We start from the raw sequence: 7,137 nt of genomic DNA, 5'->3' as shown, positions 1-7,137 counted from the left end.
TTTTTTGAGATAACTCCAGATCTTGACGTTTCATGCACTTTTAAGGCATTTGGCATCAAATAAAAATCGATTTCGAAATTTTCATGTGAAACAAGCGATTACGACACCGATTGATTCCGTTCTTTTTGTTTTCATGGGTGCGTCTACCAAAAAATACAAAAATAAGAAACAAAACAAACAGCGCTTTAATCCTTTGTTTTTCGTAGGATGAAAATGGGAGCCACATGCTTAATAAGGGAACCAATACCCTATATGGATATTTTTTCGTGTTTCAAAACAGCCAAACACTTAGCGAAGTCCGATTGAGCTGAAATTTTGCATGGGGACTTGTTTTGAGGAGACGAAACTTTTGAGCAATACTCGTTTATGAAATTCGAAAAGTCGTTTCTAATATGGATTCATTAATCTTAGTTCAGCAGTTCCTACAAAAATATAGATGTTTTATTATATAACCATAAGTCTAGTTTTCTCTTCCTTATTTTACGATGCGGCAATTTTTCCAGTAATACAATGCTGTGATTTTGCGACAGTACGCCCCTCGTATATCCTTCGAGTAAATTTGTTTCTCCCTTCCAACCAGCTATAGCCAGTTTCTCTTTGATTGCTCAGCTCACAGGACCTATTTGATCCATGTCATGCAGCAAGAGCATTGCAAATTTCAGGATAAAGTATAGTGCCAGAGAAAGACAACACAGAAACATAATTTTCCAGGGTCACCAATTTTTGTGCTGACAAAAATACTAAAAGTGAATCAGATTTTTATTTTGAGTTAGCGAAAAATAATACAAAAGCAAAGTATAAAGGTGTGCAATAGTGTTTCAAGTGTTAAAAGGATAATGGAGCATATTAGAAAAGTGTAAACACCATTCAATTCCCGTGGTAATTATCCTATGATTTTCAAAAGTGAATTATTGATTATATAACACTTAATGAGCTCTAAAATGTGTGTTGTTGATTAGTTTCTTTATATTATTACAACATATTATTATCGGTAGATATATGCCAAGAAAAAGCATCTCCTCCATCACCAGTGCATAATATCCTATACAAAAATGATGGGTGTGTAAGAAAAAAATATGTGCACAAATCCCAGGTTGTTGCAATTCTCATACTGTCACAACAGTGACAGGTTTATATCTTTAAATTAATAAAATTATGTTCTACCAAGTATAGTTAATGGCACGGAAGGTATTAAGAATGCGCATGTGATGTTGTGTATTAAGTTTTTTTTTTATTCAATTCAATAGAGATGTCAAGAGTGCAGATAAAATGCTGTGTATCACGTTCGTATGCACGTGCAGTGATGCAGGGTGCTATGTGGTGATGAAAATAGAAATGTAGGGAACCGGAACCCATCTTAAGCAAAGTGCTCCCATTTTCGTGCTATCGAAAACAAAGCTAATAAGCGCTAATTGTTTTGTTTTTTTTTTATGTTTGTATTTTTTGTTAGAAGTAAGCATGCATTATAACAAAAATAACGGAAACAATCGGTGCTTAAATCGTCCGTTTTTAGAAGAGGATAGGGGCATAGGCTGAACAAGAGTACTCCAACCCTACTAGGGTCTGAGTGCCATTAGTAATCTAACGCTCCCAAATTCATCCTATCCGAAAACAAGCGATTACGGCACTGGTGGATTCCGTTATTTTGTTTTCATGTGTGGTCACTTCTAACTAAAAATATACAAAAATTAGAAACAAAACATAGAGTTCTTGAACCCCTTGTTTTAAGTAGCATGAAATCGGGAGCCATATGCTTCAAAAGGGAACCAATACCCTATATACTCATAATGGACCCCCAATCGGACTGGAAAGGAACAACGGCCATCCATCATCATCCTTGTCCTCATCATTCTACTAGGTATAAAGTAGAAAAAGTGAAAGCAGCAGAAAGACAACCAGTTCGATAAAGTAGAATAGAATCTAGGCGCTGTACAAAATGTAAGTGCAGCTGTCAATGAATTAACTACATCGGCTGTTTTCCTACTCTCCGCATCGACCAATGTGGCGCTAGCTTCTATGCGCGAAAAATCGCTAAAAGTAAATCGCAAAAATATTGTATGGCGAATAGCATCTAAAGGCAAATTTATCGAAGTGGAATACATTATTCGAAAAAATATTTGGTAGTGGTTGTGCACAATGGTGACTACTATTAAGCCTACCAAATATTTTTTCAGTAAGAGCTTTCTATTTCAAGTAATTCAAGTTTAGATGCTTTTCACCATACAAAATAAAATGGATTTACTCCTGCTGATCAACTGTGGGTGTGCGCCAAGCGGGTAGTCCATTGAAATTGCTCACGTAGTGCCCCAGTGGACAATAGAGCTGTAAATTAGGTTAAGTGATTAAGAATAAAAAACAGCTGTCATCAACGAACTGATGCGGATGGCACGGTGTGCCGAAAACCGTTATTAACAAATAAAAATGTTCACCCAAATGGCACCCGGCATTCGAAAGATATACTATTCTAGTATCTCCTCTGAAAATTTGAAAATCTTTCATCGAGGGAAATTAAAGTTTTTGTGATTTGAAGATTTTGTGCCATTTCACTAGGATTTCCTTATATGAGTAAATATGCACGCACGGTGTGCCTGATACCACTATATTAACAAATAAAAATGCACTCCAAACTAACATCCGGCATTCGAAAGACATACTATTCTAGTATCTCCTCCGAAAATTTGAAAATGTTTTATCGAGGGACACCAAAGTTTATACTGTTTGAAAATTTTCCTGTATATTCCTAGAATTAGCTCATATATGACAATATTGTCATAGGATGGTTCATTGGCTCTTCAAATCATAAACAAAATATTAATGAGTTTCACAAACCCCATTCCAAAGATACAACATTCAAACAACTTCTCTGAAAATTTGACAACATTTCATTGAAACGATCGCAAATTACAGTGGTTTGAAAATATAAGATAGGTATGATAAAGTATATTGAAAATGTAGTAACTTCATAGAATATTATTTCAATTTCTCAAGTTAATCAATCCTCGCAATGAATATATATTTTGTAACTCATCTAAAACTTTGATTATATTTCACATTTTTCGCAATACTGTTACAAAACTCAGTAGGTGTTTAACGTGTTTATAGATAAAGCGATAGTATCCATTTCTCCAATGAAATTGAAATCAAAACTTTAAATTGTTGTTACTGATGATCATTCAAATGTAAAATTTCTAAATTCGCGGAAGACACGTTAGTAACATGACGTACAAAAGCTGGCAAGCAAACCGATTAGCATTAGGTTTACTTTAAAAGCTTCAATATCTTCAACATTATGCCAACGATTTACAAAGCTTCCTAAGAATACCAAAACCTTGGGCTGTTAATTCACTTTAACTCTCGTTTCACCATGAAACATTCTCAAATTCATCGACAAGATACCAACATATTTACAATGTGATTTAAAACAAACAAAAAAAAACGGTGCCAAACTCTTAGAAAGTTTATGAAATCAACGCTCACGGCGTGCCACATTTTTATTTGTATTCGATTAGCAGGTAGAACTATGAAATATTAATTAGATTCTCAATCTACGGTAATGGACTACCCGCTTGGCGCGCAGCCACAGTTGATCAGCAGGAGTAAATCAATTTAATTTTGTATGGCGAAATGCATCTAAACTTGAATTACTTGAAATACAAAGCTCTTCCCGAAAAAATATTTGGTAGGCTTAATAGTGATCACCATTGTGCACAACCACTACCAAATATTTTTTCGAATAATGTGTTCCACTTTGAAGAATTTGCCTTTAGATGGTATTCGCCATACAATATTTTTGCGATTTACTTTTAGCGATTTTTCGCGCATAGAAGCTAGCGCCACATTGGTCGATGTGGAGAGTAGGAAAACAGCCGATGTAGTTAATTCATTGACATTCCTCTCAATGAAATGTTGCCACATTTTTAGAGAAGTTGCTTGAATATTTATTGTACTTCTGGAATTTATGAAACTCATGACACCGTTCAACACTAGTTCGCGTTACGGATGAGAAAAAAATAATAGGGGTTTGGGGCCCTACACACTTAAAATCAGAAATTGATCTCGGTAAACGGTTTACCGAGAATCCAACAGCTGATATCTCGGTAAAATATTTACTGATTCTCGGTAAAATTTTTACCGAGATTTCGGTAAACCATTACCGAGTCTCGGTAAACTTTGCCGAGATCTCGGTAAAAAGTTGGATTACCGAGATCTCGGCAAAGTTTTAACGACATCTCGGTAAAACTTTAACCGAGAATCAGTAAAAATTATTACCGGATTCTCGGCTGTTGGATTCTCGGCAATCCGTTTGCTGAGGTCGGCGATTTAATTTAAGTGTGTAGAAACTCTAATGCATACAATGCATACATTGCAATCGGATTTCTTGATGTTTCACCTTAACCCTGTAATGGATACCTGGGGTCCATTGGACCCCAGATCCACTTTGACTTACTTACCGGTCAGGCTAAGGCCGGGGTGGCCTCTGCTGTACATACACCGTGTCCAATAAGTTCTCATACAAAATCAAATTGAATTTATTTCACATCTGTAATAAGGATTTTCAAAGTTAATTTATTTATTGGAAGGCCATCTGATATTAATCAAATACAGCATATATTTTGGAAATAATTGTCCTTTATCCTCCTCTGCTGATCGCTTATGTGTCGTAAGTCCATTTCGTCTGGCACGCGCGCCATTTCATTGATATTTCGTCTCATTTCAACGAGTAATCGTTTTAAGTTGAAACAAATTAGGTTCTTGTCCTCAACATTGCTAGTAGCAACTATGACCAGAAGAGAAAAAAAAATTAGACTATGTATTGGTGAAGTCAAAAGTCGTTAAATGTTGTACAAAATTAAACATAAATCAAACAAAAATGTCCATTTTCCTGTTTTAATGAGATTTGTTGTGTTAAAGAAGCATATCTGCATTCTATCTAGTTAATCCACACCATTCTCACTTCTAAAACATGATTGTATCTCTATTGTGGTAAAGGTTGCCTAAAATTTACGTTTTATGATGTTTATCTCCAATAGAACGGTCATTTTCAAGAAAATCAGCCCAAGTTGAGCTTACTTGCGAATTACTTACCATATCATCATTAAAATTGTATTATTTTAGCCTTAGTGTATCCATTTGGTATCATCTTCTTTTTCTTCTTCTTTATGGCTCGACGTCCCAACTGGGACTTGGCCTGCCTCGCTTCAACTTAGTATTCTTTGAGCACTTCCACAGTTATTAATGGATTAAATGCTTTGGCTGTTTTCCTACTCTCCGCATCGACCAATGAGGCGCTAGCTTCTATGCGCGAAAAATCGCCAAAAGTAAATCGCAAAAATATTGTATGGCGAATAGCATCTAAAGGCGTATTTCTCGAAGTGGAACACATTATTCGAAAAAATATTTGGTAGCGGTTGTGCACAATGATGACCGGTTTGGTGCTTACCAAATATTTTTTCGATAAAAGCTTTTCATTTCGAGAAATTCGAGTTAAGATGCTTTTCTCCATACAAAATAAAATGTTTTTACTCCTGCTGACCAGCATCGAACGCACTCCCTGCCGGTAATCCATTGAAGGGCATTCTTTGCCTGCCATTGCATGAATTTGTATATTGTGAGGCAAGTACAATGATACACTATGCCCAGGGAGTCGAGAAAGTTTTTCCGACTGGAACGTTAATCGAACCTGCCGTCTCCGGATTGGCGATCCTTAGCCTTAACCACTAGGCTAACTGGAGACCCTGGTATCATACTTGGGTTTAAAACTCAAAATTTAACAACATGGACTCTATTTAGCTACCGTAGAATGAAAAACTTTTCGATCATTTTTCTCGCGTGCCGGAGCAAACGAATTTCAGAAAACGGCAGTGTACTGCTAGGCTTATAAAAACAAATAGAAAATAATGTTATTCTCAACCATATGCTTTATTTAATCAGTATTATGTGGCCCTTCAATACATGCATTCGTTTTGGAAATATGAATCACAGATGTGAAATAAAGTTATATTTTCTAAACTTGTATTTTGTATGAGAACTTATTGGACACGGTGTAGTAGCCGCCTCCATTCCACACGGTCCATGGCTGTTTGTCTCCAGTTCCGCACTCTGCGTAGGGTCCGCACGTCCTCCACTTGGTCGACCCACCTAGCTCGCTGCGCTCCACGTCTTCTTGTACCGGTCGGATGACTCTCGAGAACCATTTTAGTCGGGTTGCTATCCGACATCCTGATGACGTGACCCGCCCACCGTAGCCTCCCAATTTTCGCGGTATGGACGATGGTTGGTTCTCCCAGCAGCTGATGCAGCTCGTGGTTCATTCGCCTTCTCCAAGTCCCGTCTTCCATCTGCACTCCACCGTAGATGGTACGCAACACCTTCCGTTCGAAAACTCCAAGGGCGCGTTGGTCCTCTGCACGTAGGGTCCATGTTTCGTGCCCGTAGAGGACGACCGGTCTAATCCACGTTTTGTAGATGGTTAACTTCGTGTTACGGCGAACTTTATTCGATCGTAGAGTTCTGCGGAGTCCAAAGTAGGCACGATTTCCTGCCACAATACGCCTCTAAATTTCTCTGCTGGTGTCGTTGTCGTCGGTCACCAGTGAGCCCAAGTACACGAATTCTTCAACCGCCTCGATTTCATCACCGTCGATATGAATTCAGGGTGGCGGGCGCGGTGATTCCTCCCTGGAGCCCTTTGCCATCATGTACTTTGTCTTCGACACATTAATGACTAATCCGATTCGCCTGGCTTCACTCTTTAGTCGGATGTACGTTTCCGCCATCGTCTCAAATTTACGAGCTATAATATCAATATCATCGGCGAAACCAAGCAGCTGAACGGACTTCGTGAAAATCGTCCCACTCGTGTTTATCCCCGCTCTTCTTATTACACCCTCCAAAGCAATGTTGAACAGCAAGCACGAAAGACCATCACCTTGCCGTAACCCTCTGCGAGATTCGAAGGGACTCGAGAGTGTCCCTGATACTCGAACTACGCACATCACTCGATCCATCGTCGCCTTGATCAACCGTATCAGTTTATCCGGGAATCCGTATTCGTGCATAGCCATAGCTGTTCTCGATCGATTGTATCATACGCCGATTTGAAATCGATGAACAAGTGATGTGTGGGCACGTTGTATT

General features: G+C 38.2%; 1 protein-coding gene across 5 annotated transcripts in view; it reads left to right on the top strand.

The window, feature by feature from the left end:
* The first annotated feature begins 505 nt into the window (after window positions 1–505).
* Window positions 506–7,137, top strand: part of LOC109415021 (uncharacterized) — a 74,836-nt gene continuing 68,204 nt past the window's right edge. For 4 of the 5 annotated variants that reach the window (XM_062851909.1, XM_029873119.2, XM_029873117.2 and 1 more), the window contains exon 1: window positions 506–879. The gene's annotated coding sequence lies outside the window, so the exon portion shown is untranslated. The remainder of the gene's footprint in view (window positions 880–7,137) is intronic. The other variant, XM_029873116.2, reaches the window with a different exon arrangement.

Source organism: Aedes albopictus, chromosome 2, assembly GCF_035046485.1.
Source record: "Aedes albopictus strain Foshan chromosome 2, AalbF5, whole genome shotgun sequence".
NCBI classification, from domain to species: Eukaryota; Metazoa; Arthropoda; class Insecta; order Diptera; family Culicidae; genus Aedes; species Aedes albopictus.
This window is presented reverse-complemented; position numbering and strand designations above follow the sequence as displayed.